The sequence below is a fragment of the Myotis yumanensis genome, unplaced genomic scaffold (assembly GCF_028538775.1).
Source record: "Myotis yumanensis isolate MYYU_CA2020_CCGP unplaced genomic scaffold, mMyoYum1.0.hap1 SCAF_7, whole genome shotgun sequence".
NCBI lineage: Eukaryota > Metazoa > Chordata > Mammalia > Chiroptera > Vespertilionidae > Myotis > Myotis yumanensis.
Window position 1 is genome coordinate 91741811 of NW_027223758.1, and position 16198 is coordinate 91758008.

The following is a 16198-nucleotide window of genomic DNA, read 5'->3' on the forward strand; positions in this document are numbered from 1 at the left end:
GTCACTGAACACTTCTGAGCCTTGGTTCCTTTTTTATAAAATGAAGAAAAGTAGAACCGATCACGTGAATTCTTTTTAAGGGTTTAAGATTATAATCTACGTGAGATTTATGTCCAGGGTGGGCAAAAGTAGGTTTACAGATATAATACAAATAAATAATACAATAATTTACAAATAATAATATAAGAAATAAACGGTTTCCAATACTCACGACTGTAAACCTACATTTGCCTACCCCTGGAAAACACACACACACACATACACATACACACACACATACACAAACACACACACACACACACACATACACATACACACACACACATACACACACATACACATACACACACACATACACATACACACACTTCCACTAGGATCAATGGTTCGGTGTTTGTTCATTCAATATTTGTGGTGACTCTATGGAACATAACTACCTCTAATCCCAAGAATCAACTCTGCCTTTTAATGTGAAATATGTTAGAGAGTGACTAGAGCTGGGATGATGCTACTTGGAAGATGCCCATCAGGAGCCTCAGTGAGAAATAGATGGTGGAGCTCCCCATGGGTTGGTGAGACGGGCCAGCTCATACCACCCATTAGCACCCGGGTTTTCTCTTGTAGGAACCATCATGGACAACATAATAACTCTTTCCATCATGTTGTATTTTTTCTGTCTTTTTATAAGCAAAATGTATTATTTGCTATTTATTTTAGCAAGTTACAAATTCTCCTACAGTATTACATTTTAGAGACGCATATAGATTTCATAGAGGTGTAATCATTTTATCACTCCCTACTTTTCCCAGAAAAGTTTATTTCTTTGTTGCAATAAAAATATTGAAACCAGGAAACCCGCCCCCCCGCAACATTTATGTAGTATCAAATGGATTTTATTGTTTTTAAGACTCATTCAACAAGGATTAATTAAGCACTATGCCGAGTACTGTGGTAGGAGGTTCAGATATAGAAGGTGACTTTTCTTCTCACCAAAGCTCTTATACCATTTTGGGGGAAATTAAGTGAGCATACAGAAAATAAAAAGTATATGATCAAATATATGGAATTATTTTTGCGTCTATATATTTAGTTGCTCACTTAAAGCATTCCAAGAAAATTTGAGAAATCTGCCAATCAGACTTTTAATAATTTGGGATTTTTATTTATATTCATTTATTTTTCTAATTAAAATTATAATGCTCTCGCTCTATCAATGTGATTGATTCTAAACATTGGTGTCAAAAAAAAAAAAAAAGGAAAAAGATACCACTGGTACCACCAACAACTGTAACAAAAATGGTTCCAGTCCCCACACAGAGTCAATAAACTCTAGCTCGGTCTGCTCAGTGAACCACATGAAGCTATAAGTTCGGAATTTCAGGCACCTTGTGAAAACATGGCATGAAAAACAGATGAACTGCGTCGTCGAGTAGAGTGAGACGTCCCTGGTCAATGCTGGCGGCGATGCTGTGTGTTACAGCCCCTGGAGTCCATCTGGCAGACCCCCTCCCTGAAGGGCTGACTGTGTGGTTCAGTGATTCGTTCCCCGCCCCTTCGCCTCCTCTCCCCTCACAGGGCAGGTAGCTCTCCTCTCCTTTTTCCTGGACGGAGAACTTGGTACCACATCTGAACTCAGTTTTCCTTCAAGCACCTCCTGGCCTGATGGTGGGTGAAGGAGTGATGCATAGGCTTCAATAGGAACATGAAGGACTCATCGCCTCAATAGGACGGCGTTTGCATGACCCGCAGGCCGTGCCGAGGAGGGCAAGGCGGCCTGTGTGCGAACTGCAGGCTGTCTGCTCTGGGCTTGTTCTCGCAACACAAACAGGAAGCTCCTGGCTTTACACGGGTCGGTGCTGGATGGCGGTGTTGGGGCTGCGTCTGCTCACTCTGAACGCCTTGGCATTTGGCTCTCGGTTGCCACACCGCCCACACCTCTCCCAGGTTCACTTACTGATCAGGGACCAGTGCCCCAAGCATCCTAGAGAGTTGATCTTTTGAAAATAATTTTTAAATGGAACCTTAGAGGCCTAGAAAAAGCTAAGCCTGCAAAGTGAACCAATCTCTCTCTCTCTCTCTCACACACACACACACACTTGTTTATTAAAAACAAGTTGGTCCTGCCCTAGCTGGTTTGGCTCAGTGGATAGAGGGTTGGCCTTCGGACTGAAGGGTCCCAGGTTTGATTCCGGTCAAGGGCACATGCCCGGGTTGTGGGCTCGAGCCCCAGTAGGGACATGCAGGAGGCAGCCGATCAGTGATTCCCTCTCATCATTGATGTTTCTATCTCTCTCTCCCTCTCCCTTCCTCTCTCTGATAACAATAAAAAAAATATTAAAAATTTTAAAAGTTGGTCCTTTAAATTAAAGTAAATGAGACAATTCCTGCTACTGCTTCTAGAATGGCCATATCAGAAAGAACCTAAATTTTCTAATTATGTCCTTGAACTAAACTCTCGGGAATCTAATCCTTTTCAAATAGAGTCTCTGGTCTTGAAATTTCACATTTACTGTAGATAAGGGAGCTGAGGACATGGTACAGGGGTAGGGACACGGTAAATTGTGTTACATGGCGCGACAGCCCCATGTGGCTCAGGTTTCAGCCGTGTGGATTTCACATCTTTACAGGACCTGAGTCCAGGGCATGCAGTTCACACATGTGTTAACCTTGTTTGATCTCAAGAAGTTTAACAATGTGCTCCTTGGATTCCGGCATTCATGACGATACTTTAGGTACCATAGGCATCCCTAAGTGTGGCAGACCTTTAAATATTTAGGCGTTTTGTAATTAACTTTAGTCGTTATCACACTGTACACTTGAGAGGAGCGAGTAGTTTTCATCTTTAATAAGAGACACAGAAGTTTTGCACGTGTGGGAATGTGTATGTGGAAGAGAGACTTCATTGTTAGTAACTGGTGCCTAGTACGTGAGAATTTTAAGTTTTGTTACACACAAGAAAGCACTCCGGGTCTGGTCTAATTTTACATGTTATCATGGCCCGGCAATCGATGTTCCTGTGAATTTTACCTACAAAAGGGCAAGTGAGGTGAGTCTGTAGGAATGTCAGACTCTTTGGAGTCAGGCAGAGTGTACTTTCTTAACATTGAAACGGAGGCTGAGTGAGAATGGATGATGCTTTTAGATAAAACCCCTTGGCGGCCTTGCGATTGGTTTATCCTTCCTTCTTCGGTGTCCTTCAGAGAATAAGGACGTGTGTGTGTGTGTGTGTGTGTGTCTGTGTCTGTGTCTGTGTATCTGTGTGTGTCTGTGTGTGTGTGTCTGTGTGTGTCTGTGTGTGTGTCTGCGTGTGTGTCTGCGTGTGTGTGTCTGTGTGTGTGTCTGTGTGTGTGTCGCTGTGTAAAGCCCTTTAGTATGTTGGCTCTCCAGTTGGACAAGTTTGTAAACTGAGTGCTGCAGACATGGGTCGCCAGCGGAGCTCCTGCAACCAGTGAGATGTGTCAGAAAAAACAAGAACAAAGACAAATGAAAACACCCCCAGAAGAGCTGCAAACTGCTGGTAAAAGAGGCAGTTTCTGCAGCAGTTGGGAGGCACTTGATTTTTACTGTCCATGATCTACAGCCGATACTTCCTGGCTTTTAAACATTAAAACAAAAGTAGAAAACCATGGTGGGGAGCATCTCCTTTAAAGCCTTCGTTTTATGACTCCTATTTGATGACTATGTTGTAGTTGTTAAATCTTCTATATTGCTGTGCTATATATAAATACATAAGATGTATAGCTATAGATGTTACATAGTGTTAAGATATTACATGGTATTACATATAATATATTATAGTTATACTAGAGGCCTGGTGCATGAAATTTATGCACGGGTAGGGTCTCTAGGCCTGGCCGGCAGTCGGGGCCGATTGGGGCCTTCTGACTGCCAGTGGTCAGCGCATGTCATGACAAGTGATTGAACTCCCTGTCAAACTCCCGAGGGGACACTTTGCATATTAGCCTTTTATATATATAGATAATTACATAAGTATATAAGATGTATATCTAAAAAGATGTTATATAGTGTTACATATAATATAGTTGTATAATTACAGACAAATTATATATTAGCATATTTTATTTCTCTCGTATTATGAATGACTCACTACACATTAAATCTTCTATTTTGATGTGCTCTCCTCCAACCTCAGCAATATATTAAAAACAGAGTTTAATAACTGTTGCCACGCCAGCCAGGAGCAAATCCCCATATCTGGTTCGTCCGAGTAAAACACCACCCTCAGGACACAAACCACCGTGGCCGAGACAGGCTGATGGCACGGCCAGTGCCCAGGCTCGGGGTGCCAGTCGGGCATTTGGACTCTTTTGTGGCCCTCGCCTTCCAGAGAAGGTCACACTTCGTCCGACAGATAAAGGTTGTCATGAGTAGAGTCCATTTCATTCCACTCTAAAGGCACACACACAACCTTCTGCTTCCCGGCTGTCTTCTATATGCTAATCTGTGATCAGTCCCTCTCATGAACTTAAAATCACTTTTATAGCTTTGTCTTTGTTTAAGAATGCATACCCGTCATTAAAGACTCCATCGGTTACTGAATAGAGAGGGTACATGTGGACTCTGATATTTGGAGTAAATAATAAAGAAGAAAATATAATAAATTTGAGAAAAGAGCCTTCGTGTGAGGCTAGAGACCCACTAACTCACAGTTTTCAAAATAACTTGTCTCTTGGGAGGAAGTTGCTTCTGTGCTTCACAAGTTGAGGATGTTTGTCTCGTAAGCTTTCACACGTTTGCCGTGGATGGTAAACAGCCATGCGCCACGTCCCAAAGTGCGAGGAGAACATGTGAATCCCTGTGCTCTATTCTTAGCTTTGTCGCCAGACATGCTACCTTCACATGTTCTGTAAGGTACAGAACGAGGCATTCTTTGGGGTTATGTAAGCAGCCAGTTCAGATAATTTTATGGGGGGAAACCTTACATATTTTGCACAACAAAGGAAAAGGAATAGAATTGACCCATTTCTAAAAGACTTCAGAGGACACTGCACAGTGACAGTAGGTCGCCCGCGTCCTGAGATGCCAGCGAGGAGGAAAGGCTCACCTGCCCCGCTTTGCCCACTTGGTGCCGGGACGGTGTTCATAAATAACGCCCTCGGTTTTTAATGTACAAAGGAATTGTAAATGATCCACTTACAAGTCAGTTTGATGGGATTGATGTATTTGTACTTATCCCCTCCAGTGAGCATTGCTAAGCATTCTGGGACAGGAAACTGGAGATGGCACCGGTACAGGGGACAGTCTGTTTCTCCATTTTATAAGAAATTAAACCGACATCACAGAAAAGCTGAAGGAGCATGTGTGGTAGACAGAGTGGTCTTTGGAAGTCCTGGGTTCAAATCCAGGGTTTAGCACTTACTGGGTAACCTTGGGCCTCTGTTCTTTCCTCATTTGCAAACTGTGGATAAAACGCCTCCCCCGCGTCCCCGTAGGCTGTTTTGAGAATTCAGCGAGGAGCTGGGTGCGCGCCATCATTCCCGTGCGTTCTCACAGGACTGCCCTTGTGTAACCGTGACCGCCCCGCCCTGTCAGCGCTGGGCCTGGGGCAAGAGAGCCGGTGTGGCCTCTTCTTTCTGTCTCCATCGCAATCTCTCCATCACAGCCCCTCAGGCCTCGTGAGGAGCCTCGTGTGCATGTGCTGGGACCAGTCCGTGCACATCCCGATGCCCCGGCATCCTTCAAGCACCTGAGTGGGGCACGAGTGCAGTCTGCTCCCGCCCCACGCCCGAGGTCTGATGTGGGAAGGAGGCCCCACACGTCTGCAGGGCCTCGGGGAAGTCTGGCCAGGAAGGCAGTGATGGTCCAGCCCAGCACGACTCTGTGGGCAAACACCTTGGTCCCTCTCACCATGTGGAAGCGATGTGCCTGGAGGAGGACGAGAGTGGACGCTCTGACGTGCAGCTGGCTGGGCAGTAGCCTCAACCCCACCATTCCTGGGGCAATCTTCAGAGCAATACTCCTTCTTACTTATTTAGCATAGAATATTTCATTAAATAATAATCTAGCACTAAAAGTTTTAATATAGAATAATGTTTTGGGTTGTAGAATATAGATGCTTTCAGCTGCAGGTAACTAAAACCTCTCACTTAAGAAAAAAGACTGGCTAAGCCATACCAAGACGTCCTGAAAGGGGTGGTTCCACGGTCCGTTCGTTCAGAGCCTCGATGGCATCAGCCCAGGGTACGCTCCCTTTGGTTTCCCTTGCAAGGCCTTGTTAGTTTTGTCCTTGTGTTCCAGGCCTTGTACCCAGTTGTGGCGTCTACTCAAAGCAAAGCAGGTGTTTTCTCCCATCTGTCTCTTTCTATTGGCATGGAAAACCTTTTAATGAAATTCTTCAATAGAATTCAACTCTGATGTCATTGGCCAGAGATGTCACACAACCACCTAAAGCGAGAGGAATGAGCCCATGATTAGCTTCCCTCCATCATGGTCCATCCATGTCCTGTGAGAGGAGGGCTGGGGGCCAGCACAGAACCAGAGAAGTGCCTGCAGGTAGGCACCCAGCTATGTCTGCATAGTCAATACAGTTAGAGAGTTGCCCCCTCCCCTGGGAATGGCAGGGCCTTCGTCTTGTGCAAATCTAAGCTGCCAGTAGCCAGAGTCAGTGGGGAGACTCTTCTCAGGGCTCCCCTCCCGCCCCGTCTTTCTGGGTAGGCAGGGTCAGAATGACGACCCTCTGCATTGCGTCAGCACCCGGCTTGCTTTTTCTGAAATCTGCGCCTCACACTGAACACCCATGAAAGATTCTCCCAGGAAATAGCCTCTCGCTTTCCGTGACCAGAGGATATTTCCTTCCCTGCCCTCCTGGGTGTCTCCTACTCTGTCTCTATTATTAGATAATGGCCCTCGGCTGGTCCCTGCAGGAGGCCACATCCATTGAAGAGTCTACAGACTTCTTCCAGCTCTTCCCTTGACTGTGAGTTCCTCGTGCACTCTTTTCGGTAGAGTTTCAGACATAAAGCGCCTAGCTTTCTGCCCATCATGTCACAGGGTGAATCTCTCCCTCACATAGAATGTACTAGATAATTAACTTTTCTGGTAAACTTAGGTCGCCAGCCAGGGCTGTGGAGGATGGCTTTATAAGATTACAACGTACGAAAACAGTAAATCAGTATCCACTGACCTAAGCACACTTCTCTCATGTTTTTCTTTCGGTCCCTGAAGTATGAGCTTCCCTGAATGTCTAAGGCCCAACCCTTTGACGCGGGTCAATGTGAAGGAAAAGATGAGTAGGATGGGGATTTTTTAAAGATGAAAAAGGGGAAACATGGGGCCTGCATGAAGGAAAACTGTGCTGACATCGCAAAGGATAAAATCAATCTCACCCCTGGCCTCCACCAGCTTTCTCCACAAGCGAATGAGCTGATGATTACAAGCGTCGGGGAGAGAGCCATGAATCGTGGTCCTTTTCTCCAGATGAAGAGCTGGACAGGACTGTGTGCCTGTTTCTCAGATAATTTGCTATTTAAAGTGAACACACTCTGACTTCACAAGCATGGGTTCTGATGGGACTCATGTCAGTACCTTTTTAATGGAACGTTGCCCCCCGTTGCCCTCATATAGGAAATTAACCCCAGGTAACAGTGAAGCTGTTAATTCAATATGGATTCTACTCATTTATCCTTTCAACGTAAACCTCTTTAGGGAAAGGAAGATAATTGTAAGTTATTTAGCAGAAATTGCTGTTGAATCTTTTCACTGTTCCCGTTCAGGGGGTTTCCATATAATTCTAGCCATAGATGATAACGTTTTAGAAGCCTGGATGAATATTTAAACGTTGTTTTAAATGGGTGCCCCATTTAAAGTTGCTAAATTCTAAGTCGCTAAATAACTGTCTCCACTTCACTCTTGATCGGTAACCTGGCCGTAGGAGAACATTGCGATACTTCCATAAAAACCAAAATGCATATTAACCTATGGTCCACTACACACCCATCACCGCACTCCTTATCATAACAGGGCTTACTCCTTTTATGAAAAGGAGTAGGTTTAGGTGCTAAAATGCTGGGTAATAGTACATGTGTGTAGCTATAGCTGAACAAATTCTCTTAGGGAAGGAGGGATCTAGATGAGCCCTAATTTAAGGGGGAAATGCTAATATATATTAGTATATGTTGAAAGATATTCCTATCAATAAATATTCTCACTATGGCAACAGAAAGGAGTTGTCTCTATTCTCTCTTGCTGGGTAACAACATGTGCAGACTTCACGGGATGAATAATCATTTCTCCTTCTTGCAGTTTGTGGGTTGGGGACTGGACAGGGTCCCGCTGAGCAGTTTGTCTCATGCACGCTCTCCGCTGCGGTGTCAGAGCCAGAGGGTCCCCTTCAGGAGAATGTCTGTGTTCACCTGCATCGGGAGCCTGGGTTGGGGCGGCTGGAACAGCTGGTGGCTGGTCACGGAAGGCGGAGGCAGCTCTCCACGTGGCCTCTCTACGTGGCCTCTCTTTGTGGCCTCCGTGTGTGGCCTGCTTGAGCTTCCTTGCAGCGTGGCGGTCTTAGCGTGGTCTGACTTCTTACATTGTGGCTGGCTTCTCTCTGAGCAAGTCTTAAAAGACCCAGGAAGTGGAAACGGTGTGATTCTAAAGCAGCCGTGGGCAAACTACGGCCTGCGGGCCGGATCCGGCCCGTTTGAAATGAATAAAACTAAAAAAAAAAAAGACCGTACCCTTTTATGTAATGATGTTTACTTTGAATTTATATTAGTTCACACAAACACTCCATCCATGCTTTTGTTCTGGCCTCCGGTCCAGTTTAAGAACCCATTGTGGCCCTCGAGTCAAAAAGTTTGCCCACCCCGGTTCTAAAGGCTCCTGAAAACTGGCTTTTCTAACATATTCTGGTAGTTAAGCAATGTACTGGGGCCTGGGCAGATTCAACAGGAAGGGAATGGGACCCCACTTCTTAACAAGTGAGTGAAGATATTATGAAAATATCCTGTATTTTATCAAATAACGTATTCCTGTTTTAAATATATATAATGAATATTCCAAAGGAGTTTAGAATATTATATCACTTAGAAGTAATTATTCACATCTAACTTACTAGAAAGGTTCTTATTTGAAGGAAAGTACAAATAAACACACACATCCTTACTTGGTCAGTAGCTGAAGCACAGCATTCCCATTTGCAGAAACATCTAAGACCTGGCGGGCACTTGTTGTTGCTGCTGCTGCTGTTTGTGGGATTTTTGTTGTTGTTGTTTTGGCCAATCTGGCTTCCGCCTCACAGGTCTTCCAAGAAACCTCTCTGCCAACCAGCGACAGCCTCAGGAGGGTCTGAACATCGAAGGGCTCCCACTGAGGTTTTACCTGCAGGCCAGTGTGGGAGTCTGCAAGGAGCAGGTGCTTGTCACATTAATTGTGAGCTTGTCGGGTGGCTCTACGTGGGGAGAAAGTCTCTACTTGAGAATTTCCAGGACATGAAGCTATTGCGTCTCCTGCTGATTTTACCGTCTTTTTGCAGAGGGTCAGCCCATGGAAAATCTCTGGGCATTCAGTTCTTCTCAGGCTCTCTACGCTCTGGTGGATGGCAGAGCCCCGGGCTGGGCAGCAGATGGAGGGTCGGCCCTGCCAAGGCAGATGGCTGACCGGGGAGGCTCAGATCTCTCCACATCGATACGTTTCTGAAGGGCCGGTTTCGGTATCTCAGTCCACATCATGTGGGGCTCACAGCATGCAGCGTGCTTGGATGGCTCTCTCTGCCTAAACAGCCCAACAACACATCCGCTGACCAAACAGAAATGATAGAAGGGCAGGTGGAGTTTCTCTACACTTGCAGGAGGGCAGCGTGTGTATACATACACAGGCGCACACATGAGGGAGAGAGTGAGAAAACAGCAGAGAGCAGAAAGGAACACGTAGTGAGAAGATAGACACTCTGCTTTGTCCCTAGTGTTGCATAGCTCTTAGGTACCTTAGTTAAGATAGGAAGTCAGCCCAGCTCCTTTCACTAGATCAAGTCCATGTTCCTTTCACGAGGTCAAGCTGTCTCCTGTGGGAAGAGATTGACTGAGATAACCTTGCATTGAGATGGATATTATCTATTTATATAAAAGGCTAATATGCAAAGTGTCCCCTTGGGAGTTCGATCACTTGCTATGATGTGTGCTGACCACCAGGTGGCAGCACAGAACATGGCATGCAACCAGCAGCAGTCATGGGGCGCTCAGGGAGTGAGGGAAGAGGAGGCAGGGAGAGCGGGGGGGGGGGGGGGGGGGGGGGCGGGGGGGGGGGCCACACAGTGGTGCGCAGGTGGCAAGGGAAGGAGGAGGTGGGGAGGTGGGGGAACCTGATCGGCCCTGATCGCCGGCCAGGCCTAGGGACCCTACCCATGCACAAATTTTGTGCACCAGGCCTCTAGTGTATTCATATGCCCTCATTACAGTTGATAAGCAGGGATCTTTGTGTTTACCCAACACAGCAATGATTTTTTAAGATATGGATAAAGGCATATTTTCCTCAAATTCACATTGCGAAAACTGCCTTTCTCATAAGTCTTGCATTAGAATAGCCACACATGGCCAGAAGGGTGGCCTGGGTTTGAGGTTGGTTCTGCAGGTCAACCAGCACTGCAACCCGTGACTCTGTCAGTAACAGGCATCTGAAGTGACACATCTTCGCGTCCCTTCCTCTGCAAGGAAACAGAATTAACACCTTACCGCCTCCTGCTTCTCCTAGTTGACCCTGAAGCATATACTCTTCCTGCGAGTTGTTTTTGAGTTTGACATGCGTCTTCATCCAATAATGCTTGTAACTGTTGGTCTTCAAACTTTTTTGGTTGACCTGGATGTTCTTTGTCTTTCACATCGAAATCATCACTTTTAAAACATTTAAACCAGCCTTCACAAGTATCTTGAGATGGAGCATGTTCACCATAGGCTTCCCAAACTATACGATAACTTTCAGCAGCACTTTTCTTCAAAATAATGAATTAAAACTTCCCACAAATGCTCCATTTTTGGCATGAAATTGCACATTTTTAAGCATAAAAATACCTATGATGTTTACGCCGTCAGAAAATTTGACATATGACGTTTTGAAGCTTGTTGTCAATACAACAAAATAGCATACACATCAAATCGCATATATATCAACATATGTGTAACTCCATCTATTGAAAAAATCCACATTAGTAACTGGTACACCTAGTAGAAGTACTACAGATCCTCATTGTCCAAATATATTGCCAGCATTTTTCCATTCAAATCTAGTTGAAACAAAAACGTTAAAAAATTCATGGGAGTTAGCATTCTATTATCTGGTAGTCATCACACACATACACACACACACACACACACACACGCACAGACCATGTCCTTTTTTTAAATAAGTAGCATGTGCACAGTAATTTTCCTTGTCATGATTCTAGGCCTTTTTATAGTGCATTTTCCCAAAGAAACATCGGACATAAATGAACATTCTCGGGTATCCTAGCAACGAAGGTGATTAATACTACCTCTCAGAGCAGGGCGAACACAATGCCTATGAGTGAACGCAGACACAGAATTGGCTGCTGAGGAGCTGGGAGTGCTGGGGGGGGCGGGGTGCTTGCTAGGGGTCTGTGACATCCTAGATGAAGCCAAGATGGAGGAGGGGGAGGGAGAGTATATTTTAGACACGACTGTATCTGAGTATAAAATGCAGTATATATACATATATCACATATGCATTTATGTAATGCAGGTGTATGTGTGTGTGTGTATATATATATATATATATATATACGCATATCCACACGGACACACATGTGTATACACACTATATATACTAGTACATGTACATATACACTGAGTGGCCAGATTATTATGACCACCTGACGTTTGTAGGCAAATTAACTATAATTTCGCGCTGAAGTTGCTAGAGGTCCAGATCATTATAAATAGGGAAGCAGATTATTTACCATGGCAGAAGTGATTTTTTTTTCTGAAGATATGGGTAAACAACGTGATTCAACAGCCTTTGAACATGGGAGATTATATATATATAAAATTTCCTTTTTATTAGAAGTTACTTAAGATACTGAGTTGTGCTCCTCATTACTGCTAAGCTATATCAGATCACCATCTGTGTGCCTGTGGTTTTAAAAGGTCAGAAGTAAAAGATCAGAAATACTCACTGTGATGAAGGAACTGCTGCCATACTGAAGCACTGAAATGCACTAGAAATTGATATAAACTTAACGTTTCTCCAGGGAACGATAGCAACCACCTCAAGTCTAAAACAGCTTTTAAAATAGCCAGGCTCCGCTTGTATCAATAAGTGGCCGTGAGCTGTGGGATGCTAATGTTCACTTGAAGACATTCTCTCCAAAGGGACGTTTTCCCTGCAGATTCCGTTTTCATGAGATTATGGTCCATTTTCAGTCTCGCAGGTTGAGTGCTGCAGCCAGGCTTAAACAGAAGTGGATTGCGAACTGTTCTTTAATGTTTCCTGTTTAAGGCAGGGTCTCTGCTGGAATGAAACGCCAGCAGGGCAAATGCACGTGCGTTACTGAACGCCTCGGCGATGCCGTCGCCCGCTTCTCCGCTAGGAAGCTCCCCAGGTTGTCGTTGGCACCTGGAGAGAGCTCTGTTTTGGTTGTGCCTGCTCAGTGGCAGCAGGACAGATTTACGTCCAGTTCTCCGGCGCCGTGAGGAGGGCTGGGACATGACAGAGCTCTGTGTCCTCCACCCCAGGCAGCTGCGTCCCGGGCCCCAGGAGGCATCGGAGACGGAGGGGTGTAGATACAGCCCTGGCCCCTAAGGAGGCAGCAGGCTAGTTGGGAGAGCAGGCCTGCATCTCATTATGAAGCAAACACTGGAGTTGGTGCCAAGACAAAGGCAGAGGAAAGGGCTGTGGGAGCGCAGAGGGGGGACGTTTGCCAGGCGTGGGAGGTAGGGAGGTGGCACAGCAAAGCGTCTGAGCTCAGCTCTGAAGGATGAGTCGGCTTTCGATGGGCAGGAACCACGTGGCGGGACAGTCCAGGAAGCCTGACGCCTGGGGCTGTGCTGTGTGGTGCCAGAGCGATGACAACAGGAGGAAGATAAGTCGTGGCCACATTTCCCAGTCACATGTTTTATATTATTAGAGAACGTGGGGTTTCTCTGTAGCAGAGGTCAGGGAAGGTGGGAACACCATCCCTACAGCCAGTGAACCCAGGGAGGAGCCTGTGGAAAGGAGCCCCCGGGAGAAATTCAAGTTCCTGACCTGGGACCCTGGCGGTGAGGCAGGAGGCCGCAGATCCACGAGGCCCTGCAGAGAGAGAAGGGACGGGTGTGAGGTCAGAGTAGCTGTGCAGGCTGAGGGAGGGGAGCTGATGGCTCTCAGGGTTCGTGACTGGGGGCCTGAGCAGACCGGAGGGTCGCTCTAAAGATGAGCAGTTGTGTGTGGGGGGGAGAGATAATGATGTAGGTTAAGGACATGTGTTGTAGGCAGAGGATACAGATGGGGATTTCCCTTCGACCTAAACATAGACAGAGCTCAGAGGTAGAGACCAAGGTCTCCAAGTCCTCTCTCTCTCCATGAAGGTGAACACGGAGCGAATGAGAGAGGAGAGAGATGCCACCACCACGCAGAGCAAGGTGAGGAGATGGCAGAAACCTAAGAGTCCTTCCTCTCCAGCTAAGCAGAGGGTCTCTCTGTCCCTTCATCACTTTCATATCTTCTTTATTAACCTAGTTTTTATTTTTCTAATTGGAAGTTCAGTGTATGTAACACAGAACAGAAATCTAAGTCGATCCCTATCCTTATGTATAACAGCATAACACACGTCATAAATCACATTTCTATCTTCCTCTCTAGCTACAGGGCCCTTTCCTGTAACACAGAGAATTGTTTAAGGTCTCGGTGGGGGGGGGAAACATAAAAAAACATTATCAGCGATGACTTGCAGCCTCCTTTCTGAACCAATGGACCCCAATATTTGGTATGAGTTTCCTCCATTTCTTGCGGCCCTTAGAACTCTTTATGGAATTATTTTCACGTGGAATTATCTAATCCTCACGACATTCCAGATAAGCAGGTCTGACCCCACATGACAGAGGAGAGAGTCGGGGAGACCCATCGATTTGACACAACGAGCATCATTGTAGTTGTATTGCGTTTGAGGGGTAAATTAACCCAATGAGTATCACCTGTTGCCATAACAATGTATCCCCAACTCAGCCGCTGGAGACCACGGTAGACATTTGCCATCGACACGGTTTCCGCAGAGAACTCGAGGTGGCCGACTGCAGGGCTCTGGGTCAGGGTCTCCCAGGTGCTCCAGGTCCACGGGAAGCCGACACTGCAGCCCTAGGAGGCTTGGGTGAGGCCGGGCCATGGGCGGCTCACGTGCCTGTCCCGTTGGTGCCCCTGGCAGGAGGCCTGCGTTCCTCCTCGGCCACAGGAGCCTCTCCATAGAGCTGCTGAGTGTCCTCACAACAGGGGGAGTGAGCCGGGAGAGCCAATGGGAGCCACGGTGGTATTTAAGGCCCTGCCTCCGAAGTCACCCTCCATCATCTGCAAGATCCTATCGGTTACACAAGCCAGTCTAATCCGTGTGGGAAGGCACTGCACAGGGACAGGAAGAAGGCCAGGAGGAGGGGAGAGGAGGACCATTGGGGTCTCCTAGGAGTCTGACACCCCCCCACCCATATTATTTATCTCCACCACATTCACTGTGTACTTTCAGGATTTATGACTCATTCTTATACAAGTTGACTCTCCAAAGAGATGTGTTGCTTTAAACATGTTATAATTCAGGACCTGATTAACATTTTTTTAAAATTCATGAAGCCCAGGCAGTGGTTGAGTGTCTATCCAGAAACCAGGAGATCACAGTTCAATTCCCGGTCAGGGCAAGTGCCCGGGTTTGCAGGCTCAATCCCCAGTAGGGGATGTGCAGGGGGCAGCTGATCAATGATTCCCTCGCATCATTGAAGTTTCTATCTCTCTCTCCCACTCCCTTCCTCTCTCTGAAATCAATAAAAAACATTTAAAATTCATGAAAATGATTGAGGCCTCTAGTAGACAAGAATGTAGAGTCCACTAGGAAGCAGTGCTTCCCAATTTAAAAAGCTTCCACGAGGAGGTGCCCGTCACACTGGGTAATGAATGACACCTTTACATGGACTATTCCTGCCGTTTGTCTGTTTGAATCATTGAAATAAATTGCATCCAACAAATCCTCTGGAAATCACCCCAGTGAGTAGAATGTACCATTTATCAAGATGCCAGTGAAGTGAAGTCTACACTGTTGGCAGCTGCACAAGATTGTACATTTTCCACCGTATATTTTAGGATTTTAAAACACATGAGGGGCTGGGAGAAAAACTTCCAGGGTGTATGCAGCTTCTGTGTGTTGCCCAAACTCTCAGTAACCAGCTCCACCTGGGGAATGTTGGCAGTGAGGCCGGAAGGGTGGCCCTGGCTCACCCAGGACAGAACCAGCTCTCGGCTCAGCAGTGGTGTTTGCACACCTCTGCCCTGGTGCAACGTTTCTTATCTAAGCCTGTGAGCAAGCCAGAGTGTCCCGTAGACTCGAAGAAACCTTGATTTTGCTCCTATTTAGCCATTGACCCATCTCACCATTTGCTGCTGTCAAATTTGATGAACGAGAAGCCATTTCCTGGGCCTCACCTTCCTCATCGCCCACTGCCCTTCAGGCGCTCACATCCTCCCCTGTGTCCTCTGCTCCGTCTCCTCTAAAGCTGCTCTCTCACAGTCTAGCAACAACCGCGTGAACATGGCAGCATCGGGTGCTATTGGTACCCCGCCCCATACTTCCTCAATCTTTCTTTGTGGTACACAACTATGCACTGTGTTGATCTCCATGGATCTCTGCTTCTGTCTTCTCATGGTCGTAAATCACAATCAAAAGCGGCATTTTTGTTCCCGCGGCCACTGTCCTCAGCGTAGCCTTCTGTGCTGCCTGCCTTGACATTCCCGTCCCTCGCCCCAGCTCAGCCACCTTCTCAAGATGGACTTGTTCTCATCTCTCACCCAAGCTCCCTGTCCTCATAGCACTTGACACTCAGTAAGTCCAGACCTGACCTTGTCATTCCCACGCTCCCATCACATTTTACCTTTCCCCTGATTGGCGTCACCAGCCCCCAAATCACCTAGATAACCATTCATCTCGGCCTTTCCTCCTCCCTGGCCTCCACGTTGTGTAAACCCCCACAAAGTCTGCCTTCCCTCTCGCATCCATCACTTC

At 46.5% G+C, this 16198-nt stretch overlaps 1 protein-coding gene across 2 annotated transcripts in view; it reads left to right on the top strand.

Moving 5' to 3' along the window:
- Nucleotides 1-16198, top strand: part of CHST9 (carbohydrate sulfotransferase 9) — a 168321-nt gene that overhangs the window by 71059 nt on the left and 81064 nt on the right. The window lies entirely within an intron of this gene.